Raw genomic sequence first — 26,448 nt, forward strand, 5'->3', positions numbered from 1 at the left:
ACGTGATTATTTCTTCCAAAGAGTTCAAGTACGTTGTCGCAAAAATTTACACTTCGAATGCACTCCTAAACTAATTTTTCAAAGTAATCTTCCGAGAACCCATTGAACGATTTTTGACGACATTTTATGACTGAAACCTACTTCAAACATGTATATTGGCCAAGATATCGAGCGTATATTGAAGTCACTGCAACTATAATTCTATGAATGTGCTAACTATTTGAAATGAAACCCAAGGTTTCTTTGAACTGTGCAGAAGCTAAATCGTATAGTCGAGGATCGGTAAAAGGACCAGTTAGTCATTTATACCGGTTGTCAAGCATAACCTGTCCCCATGGCAACTCAGTGGAACTATCTGTTTCAGTTTCACTACAAGGCAAACTGTTTCTGACAACAGCAAACACTACATCATCAAGTGAAACATATAATTTCTGAACACAGTAAGGTCCATTGTAAAAATTTGTGGCCATAGCCAGCTTTCCGCACCCATAATGATTTGAGATTTTGTGCTTGTTATTAGTATTTGGAGCTATGGTTCTTTTCCAGCAAAGCTACGACAGTTCACAGCTACAATACCGGCTGTTGGTAGTTTGTATTGCACTATTTGAGACTGACGACCTTTCTGTAGTTTCTCGAGACCCTCCAACACAAAAAACCGCTCAGTTACATCCACACAGCCCCCGCCATCCTTGTGTCGATATATGTATATTGATGCTGGAAGAACCCTGATGGGGTAGTTGGTGTATACCTCAACATTTGACGCGAAGGTGAGGAAAAAGTTACAAAACCAGCGAGGTAATAGATGTCCATCATCGAATGTCGACAAATTCTGCTTCTTCAGTATTTCCGTGACACACTGTATGACTTTGAGCGAGAGATATGTTTTACGAACAGTACGTTTTACGTAAGTTCCATGTGCGACTGTAACGAAAGAAACACGTATCAGAAAAAGAAAAAGTAAACTGGTAAAGAGAAGACGTCATTTCCAAGCACAAAATGGTAAGAACCATGAAGGATATGCAGAATTTTAAAAAATATATATATTAGAAAATACGCTCGTAAGAAAAAATAAGAAAAATAAAAGGATAAGCCACGACCAACCGCGAAGGAATTATCCAATAGGACAAAAATCTATATTTACACACGCAAATAAGGTCACAGTTCCCCAGAAATTGAGTGGTTTCTTCAAGAGAAGGAACCTCATAAACTGAGAAAATCAGTGACTCGTTGGTCTTACTCTGGCCCTAATGGTAGCCTTATTCAGCTTGACAGTGATTGACAGAGTTGTTGGATGTATTCCTGAGGGATATCGTGCGAACTTCTGTCCAACTGAAGCATCAGATCATCAAATCCGGAGTTCATTGAAGGCCCTGTCCATTATGCTCCAAGCGTTCTCAGGTGGGCAGAGATCCGGCGACCTTGCATGAAGACAAGCAGCAGAAACTCTCGCCGTGTATGGGCGGGCATTGTCGTCTCAAAATGCAAACCGAAAATGACTTGCGTGAAGGACAAGAAAAAGGGGCTTAGATAATCGCCGTCGTTCGCTGTGCGATGAAGGTGCCGCGGATAACAAACAAAGATGTCCTCATACGAAAAGAAATGGCATCTCAGACAATCACATCCCGTCGTCCAACGTTATTGCGGAGTACAGTCAGGTTAGTACATTACCAGTGAGCATGACGTCTCCAGACATGTCTTCGCTGACCATTGGAGCTCAGTTAGAGTTGAGGCTCGTCACTGAAGATAGTTCTACTGCAGTCACTGAAACTTGCATATCACAGGTAAGCTGTTCATCAGAAGGAAAGAGTGACGCGTGCAGCAGTTGGAAACGGAACACATGTGGGTAACCTGAAATCTGTCTCAGCATAACAAACATGTTCCTGTTTTTTTCTGGGGTAGAGCATAGTGAGAATTGCCAGACTAAGGAAAGCAAGATCATATACGAGGAAAACTATAGGGTCTGGATAAAAGCAGTACCAGAAGCGGAAAACTTCAATAGCATTTGGGCATTAACTGTAGCCTGTATCAGGGAAAATAACATAGCGAATGAGGGGTAATTTAAAGGTTGTATGTACTGAAGGCGTTGTTGAATAAAATTAAGTGTAAAAATAACTTTTTGTCGGCACACTATGTGATCAAAAGTATCCGGACAACTGGCTGAAAATGACTTACAAGTTCGTGGCGCCCTCCATCGGTAATGCTGGAATTCAGTATGGTGTTGGCCCACACTTAGCATTGATGACAGCTTCCCCTCTCGCAAGCATACGTTCAATCAGGTCCTGGAAGGTTTCTTGGGAATGGCAGCCCACTGTTCACAGAGTGCTGCACTGAGGAGAGGTATCGATGTCGGTCGGTGAGACCTGGCACGAAGTCGGCCTTTAAAAACATCCCACACGTGCTGTATAGTATTCAGATCAGGATTCTGTGCAGGCCAGGCCATTACAGGGATGTTATTGTCATGTAATCACTCCGCCATTATGAAAAGTTGCTCTATCGTAGTGAAACATGCAATCGCCATCCCCGAATTTCTCTTCAACAGTGGGAAGCAAGAAGGTACTTAAAACATCAATGTAGGCCTGTGCTGTGATAGTGCCACGCAAAAGAACAAGGTGTGCAAGCTCCCTCCATGAAGCACACGACCACACCTTAACATGACCGCCTCCGAATTTTACTGTTGGCACTACACACGCTAGCAGATGACTTTCACCGGGCATTCATCACATCTACACCCAGCCATCCGATCGCCATATTGTGTACCGTGATTCGTCATTCCACACAATGTTTATTCATTGTTCAGCCGTCTAATATTTACGCTCCTTACACCATGCGAGGCGTCGTTTGGCATTTACCGGCGTGAAGTGTGGCTTATGAACTGCCGCTCGACTATGAAGTTCAAATTTTGTCACCTCCCGCCTAACTGTCATAGTGCTTGCAGTGGATCCTGATGCAATTTGAATTCCTGTGTGATGGTCTGGATAGATATCTGCCTATTACACATCACGACCCACTTCAACTGTCGGAGGTCTCTGTCAGTCAACAGACGAGGTGTGCCTGTACGTCATTTTGCTGTATGTGTCCCTTCACGTTTCCACTTCACTATCACATCGTAAGCAGTGGGCATAGGGATGCTCAGGAGTGTGGAAATCTCGCGTACAGACGTATGACACAAGTGACATCCAATCAGCTGACCACGTCAGAAGTCCGTGAGTCCCGCCGAGCGCCCCATTCTGCTTTCTCACCACTTCTAATGACTACTGTGGTCGCTGATGTGGAGTACCTGGCAGTAGGTGGCAGCAAAATGCACCTAATACGAAAAAGTATGTTTTTGAAGGTCTCCGGATACTTTTGATCACATAGTATATGTCAGTGTTTCCTGTAGAGCTCGCAGGATGAAGAACAAAAGAAGAGATGTTGTGAATATTGTGCAGATAAATATTACATTCATTGCTTGTTTAGTTTGTATGTTATCTTTCTTTAGAAGCAGAAGAATTTCACTGAATTGTTTTGAGGTTATTCTTTCGGTAAGACAGAGATTATGTTGTATTTGTTATGCAGTTCGGAACGCGCCAGTGGCAGACACTGGAGCAGCAGAGCACCAAACGGCAGTGGGTCTGAATGGGACATCCTACAGTGGGGAACTTTTCGAGAAGGGAAGGCAGCTATGCTGCGCACAGGCAAACGTAGACGGGCAGGCAGCAGGAAGGTGCTGAACAGACTGCATTCCTACCCTTCTGCCTACTAACAACGGTCTATGCATACAGGCTCCATCCGGTCTGCGAGAGCGAATCTTAAGTCTGGAGCGGACCACATGCACCACGCTGGGAGTACTATAACAAATGACGACTGGGTCAGATAGCGACAAGGACAGGAAGCGTGCCGCAGAAAGAAGCAACAGCATGGGGAGTGGCTGTTTGTAAGCCCTTCCAAGTGCAGAGTATGCACGCATCTTGAGGCATAGTCAGCACCAAACTATTTTTATGATAAAGAAAATTTGTGCAGTCTGCCATACTGGGAAGCACTCTACCGGAGAAAGCAACATTTATTTTCATTTCTATATTGAAGGCACCTGTATTCCCAGCCGCAACTCAACCGGTGGGGGAAACGTGATTTTTTTATAACTTCTGGACGGAATAACACCTCTGGTAATCTTGTCAACATCTTCCTATGCGCCATGAGGGTATATCTACCATTTCGCTGTCGACAGTGCAGTTAGACAAGCAACACAAAACCAGTGATGTCAGCCTGTTAAACCAAGGTAGTATCATGAATTGTCATTTTTCCCTGTAGGCATAGATGTCTTGCTTCAGTAAAACAGTAAAAGGCATGGCGTAGAATAAGAGTGTAAGTCCTTTGGCAATCATGATACTTGAGATCACTGAGTGACAGTAACTAGTCCCGTAGGATAAGTTTCTGTATCTTAGTCTATGATTAAAAACTTGTTTTGATCCTCAATTTACCGGTTCCGGACAGCAATGACTATCTTCAGGTCTGCAGCAAAACATGGAAGAACACAAAAAAATTGTTCAAATGGCTCTAAGCACTATGGGACTTAAAATCTCAAGTCATTAGTCCCCGTAAACCAAACTAACCTAAGGACATCACACACATCCGTACCCGAGGCAGGATTCGAACCTGCGACCGTAGCAGCCGCATGGTTCCGGACTGAAGCGCCTAGAACTGCTCGGCTACTACGGCCGGCTGGAAGGACACAAATCCGTTTGTTTTCTGCAGATCTGAAATGTTCATTGCTGACCGAAATCGGTAGTTTGAGGACCTAACAAGTTTCTAATCATAGGATGTAAGAATTTTATTCTACTCTTTCTGTGTCACTCTTCGATTCGCGAACATGAAGCAGCTTCTGAAATTGTTATCTGTGTAAATAACTATCTGTGGTTAAAGAACATTATTATATTTCTTCTCTGCCATAAATGGAAAGGTTAAGGTTTTAAAAGCTTTCTGTTTATAAGTGTTATTATATTATTATCTAGATTTAAAGTTTGTTTCCTATTGTGTATATATTATTTCGTGATGTAGCTATCAACAAATGTGTTGAGGAACGAATCCTAAATACTGTAGAAGTGGAAAGATGCAAATGAATATCAAACGGGCTGCCAATAGAATGAGTACTCAAGCGATTCTGACGATTAAGGCTGAATATTTTTAGCTTCACAGGAATGAGAAGATAGGGATCTTTGTAGCAGAATTTTGCTTAGGAAAGGAATGGAGTATGAACCGGTTTCACCATTCTGATATTCGCATATAAGCAATAAAGCTGGTAACTCACTCTAGAATGCACAGTGAATGAAAGTGATGGCCCTAAATTAAGGTGAAAGCGAAGTGTTGTAATAAAAACAAAGAATTAACCCAAAACCGCAAAGCAACACTTTACTTATTTCTCATCTCATCCCTTTTCTTAATTAACAGTAGGACATGTAAAGCATGAAATCTTTTGATTATTGACACACTACGGTCTGTCTAAGTACGACATAATCTGCACAAACGTTCCCCCGAGTGATGAAACGCTCCACACTGGTGCCATAATATACCTCTGACTATAATTAATATTTCATCAGTCAGTGTGACAGTTTTTTTTGTCCTTTTCCTTCTCAATTAATTCAAACTTTGATGTTAACAATAAGTGATACCGATGATTGAAGAGATCAAACAGTTTCATTGTTATAGAAATCTGATTAACTCCGAGCATTTACTAGGTCTACAGCTTTGCTTCCGCCGGTTTTTTTTCTTGAAGTTCGGAGCTTTATTGTGAAAAACTTAAAAATAAATTATTATTCATAGTATTGCCCATTGCTGGCCACAATATTCTCCCATCTTTCGGATAGCATACGTGGCAGAATAAGAGGGCGGCTTTTATAAGGATCGATGAAACGATTCTATTTTGCACTTGTTCATACGATCGGAAGAGCTGGTCAGTGAGACTGTACGCCACTGTACGAAAAAGGTGGTAGTCAGAGAGAGCAACGTATGGAGAATACGGCGGGAGGGACAGGACATCTCGTCTAAACGTTTCCATGTATATTTTGAGGGGTATTGCGACATGGGGTCGAGCACTGACCTGCTGCAAAATTATCTTTACGTGTCTATCGCTGTATTGTGGTCGTTTGTGTTTCAGTGCTGGGCTCGAACGCATCAATTGCATACGATAATGATGTCCTGTGTGTTGTGGATTGGCAAGAGAGCCAACCCACTATGAGAGGAAGCCGAAAGGCACGCGTTTTAGCTCACGCAGGCTGGCGTGAGGTCTGGAACAGGTCAAGGAAATGAGACTAGCGAAAAAGTACGTAGCTATGGAATACTTAACTTTAATCCGTAAATGGTGAACATCGCTCTTGACGGTACATGTTTTACAGCATCAATAGTAACTGGTAATGGCGCCTTGCTAGGTCGTAGCAGATGCCGTAGCTGAAGGCTATGCTAACTAACGTCTCGACAAATGAGAGCGTATTTTATCAGTGAACCATCGCTAGCAAATTCGGCTGTACAACTGGGGCGAATGCTAGGAACACTCTCTAGACCTGCTGTGTGGCGGCGCTCGGTCTGCCATCACTGATAGTGGCGACACGCGGGTCCGACGTATACTAACGGACCGCGGCCGATTTAAAGGCTACCACCTAGCAAGTGTGGTGTCTGGCGGTGACACCACACTGTGACTGTCTTCGTCTGTTTCAGTAGCTACTAAAACGTTCTGTCTTCCCCGTCATGCCGGTCTTTGACATCAAAATCACTGTTCTTAAGGCGTTGAAAACATTCTCTGCACGTTTTTCCACTAATAGTTCCCACACCATTGGTCTTACCCAGCACTTTAAGAGCCGCAGCCACAGCTTTCTTCATGTTAAAGCAGAAAATTAAAGCTCCCCGCAAATGGCGAGAAATGGCTACTTAATTTGACGTAGATAGTCGAGAATAACCTCATGATGCGATAACAAATCGACTAAAATTTTGATGGCATTCTGTTAACAGATGCCTAAGCTTATTGTATTACACCTATGACCAACCACCTGAACCCCACTTGCCGCTACTGCCGTCTATTGGAAAACGGCGGAAGCAAATTTGTAGGCCTAATAGTTTGCGTGGAGTACTAGACTAGAGAAATTCACCGACTCTTGGTGAGCCATGCGACTAGGTACCACTTTCTAGTCAGGGGACAGGGACATGCTCCCAGGTGAGAACTGAATCTCAAATCTTAATATTCACACCGCGAAGAAGAGCTTTCGCAGCAGAGCTTTTCGAAGAAATTGCAGAGGCCACTGGGAATCAGGCGTCGCCAAATAGCAATTAGAAATGTGCACTAATTAGAAACTTCGGACTGTACGAGACGTCCTCATTTCCTTACACGGTGCCCTTTACTGCTAAAGCAGTATATCGTGGTGCTTGCTGGCTACATGGAACCGCGAGATCGCTACGGTCGCAGGTTCGAATCCTGCCTCGGGCATCGATGTGTGTGATGTCCTTAGGTTAGTTAGGTTTAAGTAGTTCTACGTTCTAGGAGACTGATGACCTCAGAAATGAAGTCCCATAGTGCTCAAAGCCATTTGAACCATTTTTTTGCTGGCTACTCTGTTCGTAAAAGAAGGGTGGTCAGAGAGAGATATATAAGATCTTATTTAGCTCATCAGAGTGGATATCCGTGCGATGTCAGCCAGCCTTTGTAAAAATTCGGGGTGCGGCACTTTGTCATTATGTCATGGACTTTCTTCACTTCCATTCAAGCGACTAGAGGGAACAGGGAGAAGAATGACAATTTGCTCGTGCTTCTAAACGTAGCTTGACTGTGGGACTGGGCGCGATTCGTCAAAAGGCAAGTGGGTTAGTAGTTACTCTTGGGTAGCGCTATAATGTTAATCTAGCTAGGTAGATGGTGGATAAAATTGTTGACGTTTTCTCATGCTGGAAAAATAAGAGATGGGCTAGTTATTAAATAACTTTTCGCAGAAGAGTGGGCAAGTTTTGCTATCAGGTACTATTTCCATGCTGAATTGAGAACAGAGAGGATTTTTCGTCAGTTTGATTTCAGGTAAGTAGTCGATTGGTTGCTCGGGACAGACGTACCTCCTCATTAGTCTTGAATGTTGATACTAAACGTTGAAGGATCTAGACGTTTAAGAGAGGAACATTCAGTGGCTACAGTCTTCAGATGAATTTCGCATCCATCACCCAACATGCAGGTATGTAGTCCGTGTTGCAGCGGAGAAGAAAGACAGTAAGAACTTTCTGCAATGGCGAACGTGGTAAGAAGGCAGTTAGGAACACGTAGGCATTAGTTAATGGGAGTTAACTTCAGAATTCTGATAACTAACTAATGATTCCGGAACTTTGGGGTCCTTTCTTCCTACGACATATCGTGGCAATCATCATTTTCTCAGCGGAATCATGCATTTGCTTCTTTTCATGAAGTACGAATTATTAATCTGATCCTTTTCCTCGCACAAACCTTGTGGTATTTGTCATATTGCATTCGTGTTTAACTAAGAAGGTTTAAATATTTTGTGTTCTGATTGTCTTTTAATACCGATCGGTTAAAATTAATCTTCTGCTTTAGTGAAATCATGTTCGTTTTCCTTCAATTAAGATAGTAACAAAAGTTTAACTTGGATACACTTTGTTTTCAGAGCTATGTGAACCCAATAACAACTAATTACCATCGATTTTTGTAAGGCTCAGACCCTAGTCTCATTTGTTAGGCACATTAACTATCTAACTTGGCAGCAGCTTCTCATTTCAATTGACATGTGAGTGAGGGCAGGGGGCGACGGTGGGGAGGAGTGGTAGGGAGTGATCAGCGTCTCGACAAAGTTCAGTCTGTTGCATACCAAATTGCCAGCAGATTAGAAGTCGTGTGTTTAGTGACACCTTACAAGTTCAAATCATTTCAAGATTCTCTCACAGCAAAGCTAACTAACCAAAAACATGGTCACAGACTAAGATGTCGGGTGATACACTACTGTCATACGTAAGACGGTCCGAGAGAATGGTCGATGGCAGTCCCTTAAATAGTTATTGAAACCCCTGAAAAACAGTTCTCACAAGAAAAAACGAAATGCTCTAGTATTCTCTTAAATGGAAATAAGTTCCCTTCACATACCTTTCAGTAATCCAGAGGGACAATAGTTCCATCTCTGGAATAATAAAAGGAGTGAAAATCCTATTTTTATGAGTGCACTGCCATACCCCTTACGGCGTAGGATTTGAGGGTGAGGTATTGAGTACTGCTGACCGTTGGATAATTTGTGAACTAAACCGTAGGGGACGCAATCATTATGGACAAGTATCTATGGCGCAACATTGGTATTAAATGACAACACATAATCTTCAGAAACCATTCTGATAAATCATTTCTTAAGGAGTGCGTGGTTAGCAGTAGGATTTATAAACGGAAACATAATTTTTTTTCAGAATATCTGATATAACAGGGAAAATCTAGCAGCTAGGGGTTCGCTGGTACCCTTGATTTCTTTCTTTTTTTTTTTTTTTTTTCTGAGAGCAGTTACAACTTCCGGCAGCGAAAATACGTTACTTCCATCTCTAACAAGGTTTCAAATACTACCATTATTATCAATTCCGAAAACAAATTCAATAGACATTAAGAAAATACAGACGTACAGCCGGTCGCTGTGGCCAAGCGTTTCTAGGTGCTTCAATACGGAACCACCCTGCTGCTACAGTCGCAGGTTCGAATCCTGCCTCGGGCATCGATGTGTGTGATGGCTTAGGTTTAAGTATTTCTAAATCTAGGGGACTGATGAGCTCAGATGTTAAGTCCCATAGTGCTCAAAGCCATTTGAACCATTTTTAGGAGGCATTTCGTATTTGTCTCAGAATGGTATGGACTTAGAATGAAAAGTGATGCGGATTTTCGACACCATATTTGGTTTACAGATTAACCGTAGTTTACGAAACATGGACAGATCTATTTTCGCATATATACATGATGTCCATTTATGATCTAGAGCAAATAGGAGCTTACAGAATGTTCAGCAGCAGCTTTTAGCTCAAACACGTCGTTTCGTTTTCTGTACTCCTTACGAGCTTCTGAATAGAAGTGAACACCATTTTTTTACATGTTTCAGCAGTGTCACATATTTAACTTTGCAGGTTATATTTTACAGGTGTTTTTAATTTGCTTTATTTTTTTTTTACTTTTCTATTTTTTGTTTATTTTTTGTTCACTTTTAGTAGGGCCACAGTTCTACGGAGTGGTTGTTGATCTTGTGCTGTAGGCGACGTTTAACAAAGGACTTTTCGAAAGCAGTAGGACATGAAAAGTTTTTTTGAAATTATGTTACAATAAAGCCAATTTCGAATCCGAACCTAAGAAAATAGGTATTTGGTTTCTCAGTCATAAATAAAGAAATAAATATTTCAGTATTTTTAGAAACTGAATCCCCATGGTTATGAAATAGTGTGGGCACTGTTTTTTCCTTTTTATTTAATGAATCTTTATTACATATCTACTAAAACTTTCAAAGCTACGTCTTTGATATTTTGTACACGTCTTATAGCTTGGAAATAAAAATATATGTTTCAATGTTCTTGGAAATTCAACTCCCAAGGGAGAGAAATAGGTCATGGCATGTTTTATCAAATTATGAAAGCGTTTTAAAAGCTAAATCAATGACAGTTTATATTTCATTTGTCCGTTATAAATGAAAAAAGACGTGTTTCACTGTATTTGGAAATTCCACGCCTAGTAGGGTGAAACAGGGGACGAAAATTTTTAAGAAAATATTACATGGAAAAAGTAAACTTAAACCTATGAAAACTGACATATCACTTCTCGATCAGATATAAAGAATTATGTGTTAGCGGATGAATGTTTCTGCGGAGATATCACCCCAAGGACGCATAAAGCATGACTGATATAAATCTTGGACTCCAGCTAGCTGAAATGGTTTTTGTCCTAAGTACATTCGGAAAAGACAATGTTTCTATGGCCTCAATTAACGTGAAGAATTTAGTTGTGGCATTCGTGAACAACATAAAAATACGATTAAAGAAAAATAAAAAGAAAAGATTTGTGTGGATTATACAGTCTACGCGTGGGAGCAGCGGGCACTAAGCTAGTCACCAAATAAAAATTAAACGGTGCCAACAACACACGAATGTCGGAACGCTCAGTTCACCTCAGCGCCTAGTCGGGTGCTGCACGCACACTTTTGATACCACTAGGTAATCCTAAACTACACCACCGTCGTAAAAACTGTCAGTACAAAATCCCCATTTGTGCATTTTGTATTTGCGCATATCTTTCCCAGTCCGCTACGTGGGATGAGGATAACCTAAATCTTTAACAGTTTGGTTGTCAAAAAAGCCGTGCTTCCGGGATTTAATGGCTTACCAGTCACGTTTCAGTTCAGTGTCTCGGTCGAATCCAGTGGACAGCGTTTTCACTGGTCTTCAAGTGCCAGAATTCTCTACTTCAGGCGATTCCTAGGTAGCAAGAATAAATCTTGGGAAGACAGATTGATTCATTCTTAGAAACTTGATATAAAATGTTGTCAGGAGCCGCCTTTCGGCGCATTCATCGTGGACAGATGTTTCATTGTGTTGGTAGCCAGCATATCGGCGGAAACCTTACTGTGACACTAATGGTTCTCATAGTTGCTCTAAAATGAACGACAACATCTTCATACGAGAGCCGTGGAGCCAGGCTGTGAGAAAATATCCTCCTGTTCCGTGGAGGTATGCTGTATTTGTTTCCCATGTATTACGAGCTAGCTTCCACTACAGGTTTGCTCGAGTTTTTACCGTCTGGCGTGATAGCTAGGTATTTTCCCTTAGAGTAGTATCTGACTATGCAAACGATACGAAACCTGGGGCTGAAATTAGTCGATAGTACACGATTACAGAGCTGGAGAGGACACCATTCAGATTTATAAATATTAGTTATAAGTCACTATGTCTCAAAATAAATTTCGCGTGTTAGGTTTTCTTCGCACTCAGAAAGATCTTCGCTCAGATATAAAATTATAGCGGCAGCAGCGCATTGGAAATTCCGAAAGTTCGAGTTCGACATGTCTGCAATGTAGGGACTGAATAACACCGTAGTAGATAGACATTGGTATACTCGAAACAGCTGTTAGCTGCCGCTGAAGAGGTTATCTAGATTTGTACAAGCTATTGTTTTCAGAGACTTCACCATGAGACGCTCGCGCCAAACCGTTTCACAGATCAACGAAAACTATCCCAGTACTGAGTTATTTGTGTTAGCCACTCTCTATGTCGGTAGTCAAAGGAAACACTTGCTCACAGTAGCTTGTTGAGGTACTACCATAGAATAAATTCGTTCAAATGTTCGGTTTATATAATTATTTTCAAGTTTTATAAGGACACCTAGGTAATGATATCGGGCGGTAGTGCTCTGCATCCTTTCCGTCTTTCATGTGCTTTTTGATACTGATAAATTGGTTTCCCTTAAATTTTGCAGAATTTCCAGAAAAACTGAAGACAGCTAAAATTATTTCTATCTCGTGTATCTTGAGAATCACCTGGGAAATAGCTTTGTTTACGTAGCTTGCTCGGATGCATAATGTAAGGCACTGATCATAAGTAAGTTTGTCGTGCTACGATTAAACATTAGAAACTTTAATACGACAAACAACTACAAATGTGCCAGGTAGCTTAAAACGTGTTTTCAGAAACGACGTCGGGAACTGCGTAAGCTCCATTGATGTTTAAATAATTCTTGTGAATACATAACAGTCACCAGCGGCATCATTCCTAATCTGTATTTGTACCTGTACGTTTTCTTTGAATATACGACAGATGAAGCGTTACAATTTTACTAAATAGATGCTGAACAGTACAGATCGATATTTCTCTTGATGTTATACAGGGTATTCGGATATTCCGGTTGCAAACTTTTAGGGCGTGTAGAGGGGACTGAATACATAATATTTTAAATGGGAATCCACGTGCGGAAACATACCATTCCTCCAAATCCGGCCGGCCGCTGCGACCGAGCGGTTCTAGGCGCTTCAGTCCGGAACCACGCTGATGCTACGGTCGCAAGTTCGAATCCTGCCTCGGGCATGGATGTGTGTGATATCCTTAGGTTAGTTAGGTTTAAGTAGTTTCTAAGTCTAGGGGACTGATGACCTCTGATGTTAAGTCCCACAGCGCTTAGAACCAAATGATCACTAAAGCCATTTGAAAACATGTTTGCTACGTAGGTATGTAACAGGGTAAATATGGTGGGAGGAGGTCTGGTTACTTCGGATCGCTGATGTCATTTGACGTCTGTCCTATTTCTCTGTCCTGTTTCGAACCAGATTCATGTGTCTGTGAGTGTTAGAGAAACATGAGTGAATACACGTTTGCAGAATACACAGACATGATCCTTCTGAATGGCGAAACTCAGAGATATGGAAGAGCTTTCCCTCGCCTTTATCAAGATCGTTCCCCACAATGTCCGACTCAATCGCATGTTCTTTTCACCACAATTACGTAACGGCTTCAAGAAAGGGTACGTTCACTGTCAACAGTCGTAACTGTGGTGCTCCAAGAGATGTCGCGGACCCGAATTGGAAGAGACCGTACTGCGTCGCGTAGACGAGAGCCCGTCAACGAGTACACGAGTAATTTCTTTGGCTATTAGCGAGTGGGATTCTAAAACACGTAATGAACTGGGTCATGCCTAATCAGTTACCAGTAAAATTGGTCGCGTCACCAACGTGTTTCAAATGGTTGTAGCACGAAAACGGTACGTTTTCGCACATGAGTTTCACTTCAAAATCTTATTTGCTCACAGTTCTCTACGTGTTCTAGAAGTTCGTAACGGGAATTTCCGAACACGCTGTACATTCGAACATCCATCAAAAGTGGTACGGTGTTATGTTTTTAAAAAAGGTTTTCCAATATTAAATCAGTGGACAAAATGCTGTGAGGTTCTCACGAGAAATATGTTACAGATATATCCCGTAAATCAATAGTGAATTTAGTGGAGGACTATCTATGTTTCAAAACTTGGAACTTATGGTCCCACTACACGTTCATGAGATTCCATCGTGCTGCTTACTTCGATGTTCCATGTAGCTCATAAATTGGTGTTGCTGGATCCGTCATAATGAAACTCAACATACAAAATGAAAACTTAACATACAACAGACACAACTTCTAACAGCACCACGTAGTTGTACTTACGTCACTGACATGTACATTTCCTTATGTTTAGTATTGTGCATGTTTTGCACAGACGTTGCTGTCCGTCTGATTCTTCATATCAAGAATAAAACGAGATTATAAAAGATTGGCCATCCATTACATTTTCCGTATTTATTTGTGAGGTTCGAACAGTCGTCACACTCACTCCCTACTGTACAGGTCGTTTCAGCTAAGTTAGTACGGACAATGAGAGAGTACCTGAGGCCCTTAATTAATTTTAATAATTATAGTTTCCAAATAATGACGCCTACTTTTTATTATCACTGCACACACTTTTCTGTTGTAAAGAGGATTTCAGCGAGCTAACGTGTGTGTACCTTCGTCATATAGGAAAAAATTACAGTGTCGAAAATCACTTTAGCGCTGTCAAGGGAAGTAGTCCTAGAAGCAGCTACCTATTGTACCAAAAGATGTTGACACATTACTGAGGCACAGTTCATATGTTTACCTGTGCTTTTCTATTGTGAAGATCAGATAACTTTCTCATGAGTGAATTCGGCCTTCCAAAAATTATACCAAACTTTGAACGATGCATACGATTTTCATGATTATGACGAATGTCTCCTAAGAGCTGAGCAGTAGGGCACCATATGGTAAAAGTTATTGCGATCGTGCAGACACATCACGTCCTGTCTTTGCTCTTAATATGAACAATGTCAAGAAATCGGCAGCTTGAGGCTGTATTCGACCAACGAAAACGAATGCCTACTGATGACAGAAATAAAACCTTCTCATACATTTAACGAGTAGAACCAGATAATCCAAATGGCTTATCAGGTAGGATGTACGAGTGGGATAATCCAAATACTACATTCAAGAAGAATATAATAATTCCAATCCCAAAGAAAGCAGATGTGAAAATTAACGGACCATCAGTTTAATAAGTCACAGTTGCAAAATACTAACGCGAATTCTTTACAGACGAATGAAAAAACTGGTAGAAGCCGACCTCGGGGAACATCAGTTTGGATTCCGTAGAAATATTGGAACACGTGAGGCAATACTGACCTTACGACTCATCTTAGAAGAAATATTAAGGAAAGGCAAACCTACGTTTCTAGCATTTGTAGACTTAGAGAAAGCTTTTGACAATGTACTGGAATACTCTCTTTCAAATTCTAAGGGTGGCAGGGGTAAAATACAGGGAGCGAAAGGCTATTTACAATTTGTACAGAAACCAGATAGCAGTTATAAGAGTTGAAGGGCGTGAAAGGGAAGCAGTGGTTGGGAATGGAGTGAGACAGGGTTGTAGCCTCTCCCCGATGTTATTCAATCTGTATATTGATCAAACAGTAAAGGAAACAAAAGAAAAATTCGGAGTGGGTATTAAAATCCATGGAGACGAAATAAAAACTTTGAGGTTCGCCGATGACATGGTAATTCTGTAAGAGACAGCAAAGGACTTGGAAGAGCAGGTGAACGGAATGGACAGTGTCTTGAAAGGAGAATATAAGATGAACATCAACAAAAGCAAAACGAGGATAATGGAATGTAGTCGAATTAAGTCGGGTGATGCTGAGGGAATTACATTAGGAAATGAGACACTTGAAGTAATAAATGAGTTTTGCTATTTGGGGAACAAAATAACTGATGATGGTCGAAATAGAGAAGATATAAAATGTAGACTGCCAATGGCAAGGAAAGCGTTTCTGAAGAAGAGAAATTTGTTAACATCGAGTATAGATTTAAGAGTCAGGAAGTCGTTTCTAAAAGTATTTGTATGGAGTGTAGCCATGTATGGAAGTGAAACATGGACGATAAATAGTTTGGACAAGAAGAGAATAGAAGCTTTCGAAATGTGGTGCTACAGAAGAATGCTGAAGATTAGATGGGTACATCACATAACTAATGAGTAGGTATTGAACAGAATTGGGGAGAAGAGGAATTTGTGGCACAACTTGACAAGAAGAAGGGACCGGTTGGTAGGGCATGTTCTGAGGCATCAAGGGATCACAAATTTAGTGTTGGAGGGCAGCGTAGAGGGAGACCAAGAGATGAATACACTAAGTGGATTCAGAAGGATTTAGGTTGCAGTAAGTACTGGGAGATGAAGAAGCTTGCCCACGATAGGGTAGCATGGAGAGCTGCATCACACCAGTCTCAGGACTGAAGACCACAACAACAACAACATGCCAACAAATTTCATCATTTCATATTTCAGTAAATGAACTGCTCCATGGAAAAAACTTTCAGAAATGATTACAGTCTCCTAAATGTGTGTTTGTAGGCTGCAAAACTTTTGTTTCACGGATGCATAGTAGTTAATACTGCAGTAAATTTGAGACACCCGTGACGAAAGGTGCGACACCAGTGGCACCGTTATGGTCCTAAGGAATCCCCGTTACTACAGTGTCTTCTGATGATGTGTCGCGCATTTCCAAACCGTCGCTTTCCCAAAACGACTAGCTGCGCGCTGTGGTTACTCGCAGAGCGAGCCAGCTGCCTCTGCTTCGCTACGTTGCTACATCTGCAAATAAAGCCCTGAAATCAGCTGCGTGTTTATGCAGGATGGGGTTCTCAGGGCTCTGAACTAATGTTCGAGCTATACCCTAGTACATTTCACTAATGGCCGCATTTTGAACCATAGCCTATTCAAGAAGATATCTTAATCTTAAGAAATAATAAATCAGTACTACATAGAATGTGTGATGTTACAAAACTTAACTACTACTGTACACGGTGTATTATATTTTGAGTAAGATAGACTATTGAGAACCGTATGAAAAGTGAGAACATCATGGACTTACAGCTTCTGCTCAACTTGTCACATTTCAGACGCCTGGCAACTATTAACCTTACGTCACTTAGAACGTTAGATAAAGAGAAAGTATCTGTGTTTCATTATGTGTTAGAATGCAACAACTTATTACTAGTTACAAACGAAGTTTAACAGAGGCATTATACATGCGAAGAGAGTAGTTATTTGCCTAGTCGGCGTCACCGCAGCAGATAATTCCATAGAAAGGCCTGGAGTGATAGTTTGATTAAGGCCGCCGCGATATTTCTAAGCGCGAATTACGCAGAACTAATCTTCGTACTGGATTCTGTGTACTCTGATTAGATTAGTACTTCATTTAAGGTACCACCATGGACTTTTTTTTTTTTTTTTGCTGTTTCGGCGATTGGCTGCAATTTCTTCTTTCCCTTCTGATTGTAACCGTGAATCCACTCAGTTTCCTAGTTTCTGAGTACAATGTTTGGTGAAGATAACGGAACTTTAAAGAGGGGGGGGGGGGTGTTGATGGGCTGGTTTCCATTTCCCACTATTATTTTCTAAACACCTCATTATCATTCCTTGCTTTGAGAATTAATAATAAGTGTGAGCTGTGGATTATCCACCAATAACTTCAACCTTTTTTCAGTTGTGAAACTAGATTTATCGTCACCACACGACTGTTTGCAAACATTAAGCGTGATCGTAGGATTTATATTCATTCCTGACATAAGATCATTAGCCGTGAGTCCAGTATTTCATTTGCTGCACAGTCTCTGTATGACACTATGCAAAGGTTCACCTAATCACTAGCACCGGCAACGTCAAAGAAGACGTAACATCGTCTAACGATTAGCTGACATTCGTCCTTAATCTCAGTAAGTATTCCATCATGTTACTGTTGCTTTGATTCCATGACTCTACAGTAAGTTATATGAGTGGTATTTGTAATTATTGAAATTCGCTTTAAATACACTTACTAACTAATACTAATCGGATATAGAATTTCTAAGGAAACTTCCTTTTCGTTACAACTAAAGCGTCTGACTGAACACTGACAATAAAACAACGGTGAATGCAAGCAGAGTCTCTACGTACATATTCAACACTGTGTTTTCGTGATACACCTACATTCAAAGTGCTGCAATAAATTATGTGTCGGACTTCCCACGAGGAATGTCTTGATTACATTATCAAGACGGGTGTAACTTCTTCGCGCTTATCCTTAGATAATTGTGGAGATGTAGTAACATTTGTTAATAATCATGCTCCTTTCTTGCGTAGATCAATTTTCTGAAACAGATTTAATTATCAGTAGTTGCTCGAACTGAGTACATTCCTGAATAGTAACAACACTGTTATACGGGTGAATAGGACATCCACCCTTATGTGGCCGATATAGAACAAGTTCTCCGTCCTGATCTCCGTACGTCTTGCATTTAATGTATTTATATGCATGCAAAATGAGTAACATACCATACTATCAAAGTTGCGTGTGCATGTTTGATGTTTTATATGACAACCATCGAATGAATTCAAGCTATAGGAGAGTCTGCTTCCTGAAATTCCCTGTTACGACAAGTGACTCAACTCATTGCAGGGTGGTTCAGGTTTTCTATATTCTTTGAATGTACTGTAGTGATGTCAACACAGATTTTTGTCTTATAAAATAGCTCTGTAGCTCAGGTATGAATACTCTATATCATTCAGCTCTCTGATTATCTTTGATATGGGTCCATGATTGGTTACTTTACACAACTGGAGTTTCTTACAGATCCTATAGTCTTCTCTGAATACATGAGCTAAACACATTCGCAAATCACAGTATTTTTTGTTGGACATCTGCACATAAGCATGGTAAAATGAGATAGTGTAACCGTTTCGGCTACGACAGGTTTCAGGGTTGTAAACCTATCTTCAGGTGAACAAGAACCATAAGGCGCGTGGACGCCGCTCTCTGGACATGAGGCTATGGGCCGGTAGCAGCCGCACGTGAAAGTCGATATACGGATATGCTTATAATCTGCCGAAACCGGTCGTGATTGATACAATAAAGCCATTTAGATCTGAAACGGTTTATAATCTGATTCCATATTCGTAAAAAAGCTGTCTTCATTGTTTTAAAATGAGTGAAGTTCTTTCACAGTATCTGATATTCCCTGGACACTTCTCAAAGTATTGAAGGAGCAGGATGATTACGTTCTCGACCTCTCTTGACGGATTATGTGGTCACGCTTCTGGAGGTCCCCCCCCCCCCTCCAACGTAATTATTCGAATCTAAGGTGATCTTCTTAAATTTAAAGAAAGTACTGACATTTCAGTCTGACCTCAATGTTCGTCTAAGTGTCTAATGCAACTGCTCACCAAGACGTTGATAGCACACAATTTTTTAGAAACAAAGTTCTGCTAGATGTTGGCTACTCTTCATTTTAATATTTTGATGGCCACTTGTACGATTGTCGCTATTTATCGCGGTATGTCGCGATCCCCTCTCACTGCAACATGCAACGTTCCACCGTCGCGATGAAAGCTACAGCCCAAACTGTCACACTAACGGAGCAGTGACGGTGCTGTCCAGTACCCACATGGGAAATGAAAAGTACACATAATAAGTACTCAGCACTTACCGACTGAAATCTCCATATTGTTCATTTAGCACCTCCGATGCTACATGCATTCCGACTGATCTCACCCCGACGTTAAGTTTTGAATGCATTGTGATTTACCTTACTCTCTAAATTTTTAATCCCAAAGTAATTTGACCCCATTGCGGAAGTGCCATAGCTCCTGAGACTATGACATATTCAGTAATCGCAAGAACAATTAGTAGCACAGTCACTAATTCTGTAAAACAACTTAAAAACTACTGCTCATCAACTCACATTCCACCAGTTCACTACAGTTCAGAATAATCATCAGTTTGTTGGGAAAAGAACCACAGTTGATTTTGATATGTGTTGAATTTTTCCAAACTAATGCCAGTACTAATGATTATTGTCACATCTTCGAGTACCCTCAAAAGGTGAATTAGTGAACTATGTGAATTAGTTACCTCTTGCTCTCGGTGACACATGTCCATAATAGGAGCACGCCATTCTACATTCCAATATCCTTCACGTTATAAATTGCTCTGTAGCGAAATCTTCAACAATGAGCACAAAGTCATCATCATTAAGTTGTTGACGACGGTTAAATCTCTGTCGCAGTCGCGCTTCATTCCAAACTAGTAGTTCCTCTGTTGGTTTCGCAATTTGTTGAAAAAGAACGGGACCAATGAGGAGAAAAAGAATCACAAGAGCAGAATAAATATTAACTCACTTATTCTGGTGGCACATTCGACTCAATAGCTGGATTCCTCAAATAGTCCACAATTTTATAGGCTTTACGAAATGATTATCTGGTTATTACGAGGTGTGGCTAGAAAAAAACCGGACTAGTACTGGTGAAACAATAAAACGAATGCAATAACGCTGAAAGTCGCGTGGCCTGTCACGTGACTCTCGCTCCGCCTACTGCTCAAGTTTCATCTGCCTCCTGCACTCAGTCTGCCCGTGGCGTCTGTTTTAAGTAGTTGACGTTTTGTCTGTGCGTCGGAAAATGTTGAGTGTACAGAAAGAACAGCGTGTTAACATCAAATTTTGTTTCAAACTTGGAAAATCTGCAAGTGAAACGTTTGTAAAGTTACAACAAGTGTACGGCGATGATTGTTTATCGCGAACACAAGTGTTTGAGTGGTTTAAACGATTTAAAGATGGCCGCGAAGACACCAGTGATGACACTCGCACTGGCAGACCATTGTCAGCAAAAACTGATGCAAACATTGAAAAAATCGGTAAACATGTTCGACAAGATCGCCGTTTAACAATAAGAGCAGTGTCTGAGTTAACAGGAGTTGACAAGGATCTTGTCGAACAAGTTTCAAGGCAGCGACACTGAAAATCCACCCAAAACGCATTGTTGTTGGTGCAATTTGCTGTAGTTAAATTTCAATTAGTAACATAATTATCTACGATTAACGTTTTTAGCAATGGGTAAGCCAATATGATTAAGCACAGGGAGCTTGTTTTTGGTTTAGCGTAAGGAGTTCGTGGTTCGCGTCGTAGCACTTCCAATTTTTTTCCTAACATTCGCGTTTTTATTAGGTTCTGATCCTTTATTATTAGTTTAATATAAGTATATGCTATCACATTTGATGTCACCTTTTTTTGAGGGATGACTTTGTTCGATTGGCTTAATCTACAGGACAGCTTGCGCTACTTGTATGAAGATATTTTGCTCCTTTTTCTTTTACGCTTCGTAATTCACATGTTGCAAAAATTCTGCTACTGGGTAGGAACAGTGATCAAGGAAGACTGACCTTGGGGTTTTACTAAAATGTGGGAATGATGAAATAATGTTTATCTTAAGCGGAGAAGTATTTCAAATTTGTACCGCACTGTTTGTAATGGAACTTTTATAACCCTGTGTCCTTATTGATTGGACATGGTATTTTCCTTTTCATGGACGATGGAGGAAGTGTGCGTTTTAATAGAGCTAACGTGGGAATTTTACGCGCGCCCGTTGAGTAAACGGTGTGATTTATGAACTTCTTGTGAAGTCAGCAATGAATTGGTGATGTATCGGCAGACTATTGAGAGAGTGTTGTCAGTTATTCTTCCGCCAGTATTCTGTCACCACCATCTTAATTACAGGCGGTCTAGAGAGCTAAGCTATGTGCAGATTGTTTCCTTCCACCAAGCTCTCCAGAAAGTAGCGAGCATTTTTGTACTACTTGCACCGTTCTCGCGCTCTGGTTACATCTGAAAGCCAAGCTATATTTATACTCAACTAAACATCTGAACAGTAACGTGACCTCAAGTTGGTCGTGTTTGTTAACATTCTAACCAATAGCTACTGCACATAACGTGTGTATAAATGCCATCCCTGATGTTTTATATATATGAAGAAAGTAACTGTTCTCGAAAGAACAGAATATTGTGGATGACTGTGCAGCTTTTCCCTGGAATAAATGATGACTAACTGAAACTCTCAGCTGCCGACAGGTGTTGTTGATTTACCTCGATGTGGACAGCTGAAAATGTGTGCCCCGACCGGGACTCGAACCCGGGATCTCCTGCTTACATGGCAGACGCTCTAACTATCTTTTTTTCTTTATTTTTTTTCTTTTGCTTACATGGCAGACGCTCTATCCATCTTTTTTTTTTAACAAAAAAAAGTTTCTCAAAGCCAAACTCAAATTTCTTTTTCCTTTAAGAACAAATTGTGAGGAATAAATAAGGAAAAGTTATTTGTCTTTTTGCAAAAGAAAACAAAGACTCCAAATTATACTGGTTTCTCCTTCCAGTAAACAAAAATGTGTCTCCTTCGTCTTGTTGGCGAAGAAGCAATCTTTTGGAACGATAAAAAGTTTCTCAAATCCAAAATCAAATTTCTTGTTCCTTTAAGAACAAACTATGAGGAATAAATAAGGAAATGCTTTTTAAGTCGTCGTGCGACTTTTAGTTAAAGTCCAGTTCTTACAGGAGCTCCTGAAGTGTATCCGCCTACAGCATGCCAGCTCGTCCAAACGTGTCTTCTCCTGGCGTAGGCGTGGGTTCTGGGTAGCAGATCTATTCTGGTCGGTTCGTTTTATACAGTTTTCAGCTTCTCAGGGCTTGGACGTTCCAGCTACTAGGTGGGTCATCGAAAGTGCTCCGTAAGAAATTGGAAAAATATTGTTTATAGCGTGGGTTGCGTATCAGGACGCAGTGTCGTTCGTTGAGATAAGTCCAATATCCTAGCGTAGACTTGTCGCCAGAAGTAAAAAGATAGCGGATCGTGTGGCCACAGATCCAATTCACAGAGTTAGTTTTGGCGGAGGGGTAGAAAGTCGTGTCGGGGTACAAAAGCATGTGGACGTCGATCTGAGCCGGTGTCTGGCGAGTAAGAAACGCCAAAATTCGCCGCGCAAGTGTCCAGACGTCTAGTGCTGTGCCACAGTGGAACCGGTGGACATCCGTGTCATCCACTCCTCAGTGGGTGCAGAGGGATGAATCGGCGAGATGGATGCGGTGCAGACGATCTCGGTTAACTTGTTTGCCATTCACGGTGATGTACCACGCTGATTGAACGTCTGATTCGAGAAAACGCGCATGGATCGCCTTCCATATGTGTCGCCAACCGTACTGTGGATACTTACGTTCGATGGGGTTGGACGGGCGGCACTGTTGTAACAAGTCGGAGACTGTTTTCGTGAGGTACAAACGTGTAAGTGGTAAGGACCGGTAGATATAACTGAACTCCAGGAAAAATCGTTGGATGTAATAAAAGGGGGTTCGAATGGTCGATACCAGTACTGGGGCGGACAAGGAGGCCGGTGCAAAGTTGTGAAGCAGGAGGCTAGTAAGGCTCTGCGGGCAACGATGCCAAAGTTTTAGTTGGGAGCTGACGTATAGTGCCTCGACACGAGTCGGCACGTGGATGAGTCCCACCCCGCCACGATCTCGTGGCAGTGCAAGGGATTCATACTGCACCTTGAATAACATCCCCGAGCTGACGAAGGAGCCGAAAGCCATCAACAGTCGTCGCGCCAGGAGATTTGGGACTGGTAGTACTTGAGCCACGTGTGGTATACGGGAAGCATGATACATGTTCACGTATTGCGCGCGTTGGATAACGTCGAGAGCTCGTAGCCGGTGATCTGCGAGATTTGCTCTGATTGTCTGTAGCAAGCGTCTACCATTGATAGTCGCTGAGCGGCGCAGGTCTGCTGTGAAATCAAGTCCAAGACACCGTATGGTGGCGGCGACACTAAGTGGGGCAGCGCATCTCTCCGGCAAGCCCTCACCAATGAGCAGGACCTTGGATTTTGACACGTTGAGGCAGCTCCCCGACGCTTCGCCGTAAGTCGCCACCCATGCCAGTGCTGCTCGTACTTCATCTTCACTGCGCAGATATAGTACTATGTCGTCTGCGTAGGCTGTACAACAAAAACGGTGGCCTTGCACAGCCATGCCTTCCAAACGTTGGCGCATGCCCTGGAGCAGGGGTTCCAAGGCGAAAGCATACAAAATCGTGGAAAGAGGGCATCCTTGTCGTACAGATCGTGCGATGACCAGGGACGGTGTAAGACGACCATTGTACATGATTTTAGAGGTTGCACTACTCAATAGGCGCATAATCACCGTTACAATACCGCCAGGAAAACCCATATGCTGAAGAACTGTCCGTAAATAGAAGTGGTCAACACGGTCGAAAGCCTGGCTAAAGTCCAGTGAAGCCAAGGCGCCAGGGAGACGCTGATGATGCGCTAATGCTATCATGTCTCTGTAACGGCAAAGGGCCGTACGGATGTTGTTGTCGCCTCCTAGGGAAGTCTGGTCGCAGGATGTGACGTAACGTGCGACCTTCTTGAGACGCGATGCCAGTAGCCGTGTGAATATTTTCATGTCGCTGTTGAGCAAAGTAATTGGTCGATAGTCCTGGACCCTCGATAACCCGCGCGGTTTATGTACGGGGATAATAATTCCTTCTAGAAAGGCGCTCGGGACCACTGTCATCGGTGACATCAGCTCTTGTGCGATTGCCGTCCACGTGGAAGCCAACAAATAGTGAAAACTTTTATAAAATTCGATGGGGATACCGTCAGGTCCAGGAGATCTGTTATCGGAACCCGCCTTGATAGCGTCTAGCACTTCATCGGTGGTTACGTCGTCTTGGAGGTCATGCACTGCAGCCTCTGGAAGTGTGTTCGTAGTAAGCTGAGCGACTTCTGTGATCAGTGCTGCAGAATGCGGTACGGCTGCGTATAGCCCGGCAAAATGAGCATGGAGAGCACGACCGATGCTTTGTTGGGTGTCGTGCCGGCGCCCTTCCACATCAGTGAGGACTTGGAGCAGAGCTCGTCGTCGTCGTTGTCTTTCCTGAAGGAGGTGGTACATCGACGGACGCTCTTGAGGGATACGATTAGAAGCTCGAGAACGGACTACAGTGCCTTCCAAGTTACGCCGCATGATCAAGGAGATCTGCGCCTTCGTGCGATGGACCATCGACTGCCGGGCTGGCGAGAAAGGCATCGTCGTACAGTCACGTATAATGGTGTAGTAGAAGTGCAGGGCAGTAGTTTTCCACGCCTTTAATTCCTTCCCATAACTCATCAGTCTTCCTGAGGGTCCGCTTTGCACAGGAGAGCCACCATGATAAGGCGGAGTCATAGGCTTCTCGACGATGTTGGCAGCGCGCCCACGCTTCTTCGACCATACGGCGACAGTCTGAGGAGGTCAGGTGAGCGACATTGAGTTTCCACAGACCACGACTATGCCACACTTGCTGTCGGGCGAGAGTGACGTCACAGAGGTACGCATCATGGTCTGAAAAGGCCAAGGGCCAGACTTCCGCATGACGTGTGCCATCAGCAAGGGAGCGGGTAACGTAGATGCGATCTATGCGGCTGGACGAGTGAGAGGTGTAGAATGTATAGCCCGGTTGAATTCCGTGGAGCTTCTTCCATGTGTCAACAAGTCGGAGACGGTCGATGACCACTGAGAGAGATGCACAAGGGGAATGTCGCGGGAGTTGGTCCGCGGGCTCTTGTGTCGAGTTAAAATCCCCACCGAGTACCAAATCGTCCTGCGGACCGGTGAAGAGGAACGTGACGCTTTCGGCAAAAAAAGTTTGTCGGTCATGACGGCGGCCAGTGCCGGACGGAGCGTAGATATTAATAATACGTACGCCGAACAGTGTGAGGGCCATACCTCGCGCAGTGGGGAGGTAGATGACGTCCTCTGCAGGGAGTCCGTCGCGTAGCAGGATGGCGACGCCGCTACCGGTATCGGATGCGGGGGAAACATGGGCGTTGTATCCGGTGGGAACTAGGAAGTCAGCCACAAACACCTCTTGTAAGAGTGCTATATCCACATCCGCAGAGTAAATAGTGTCTCTGAACATGGCCAGTTTATGGGGGGCACGAATGGTGGCAAGATTCATCGTGGCGATACGATATTGCTGTGTGCGGTTATCCTCAGTATTTGCAGAACGTGCGGTAGAAGTAGCCGGCAGGTGGAGAACCGCCGGTGGTCCCGCAGTGGTGATAATTACTGGCGGGGTGCCAGCCCCAGTGTTGCCGAGGTGGACTCCTGTGCAGACACGCTGGCAGTCTGTTCCGCTTCTTCTTCAACGTCATCGGCCCAGGAAGCTGACGACGTGGACATGTGACGGTCACGTACTTCCGGAACGGGTGTTGTGGATTCCGCAACATGAGTGGCATGGGGACCGCCGTCATCATTCGTTGACAACGGCGAGGACACGTCCCTGGCTGGGAGAGTAGGCGTCACAGGAGGGGCGTCTGTTGCTGCCACATCGCGTGACTGGACGCAATGTGGGAGATCACCGTCAGACATCAGGTCGACATCTCGTGGGGCCGTCTGAGAAAGGGCGTCATCGGAAGGCGTTCGTCGTCGTTTCCTGCGTTTGCGAGGCGACCGCTGTTTTCTGATGTGGCCCTCTGAATCAGAATGTGGTCGCCCGTCGTCTGACGCCGAACCCATCTGGACAAAGGCAGACGTCGGCACGACACCGAG

This window comes from Schistocerca cancellata, chromosome 2, assembly GCF_023864275.1.
Source record: "Schistocerca cancellata isolate TAMUIC-IGC-003103 chromosome 2, iqSchCanc2.1, whole genome shotgun sequence".
NCBI classification, from domain to species: Eukaryota; Metazoa; Arthropoda; class Insecta; order Orthoptera; family Acrididae; genus Schistocerca; species Schistocerca cancellata.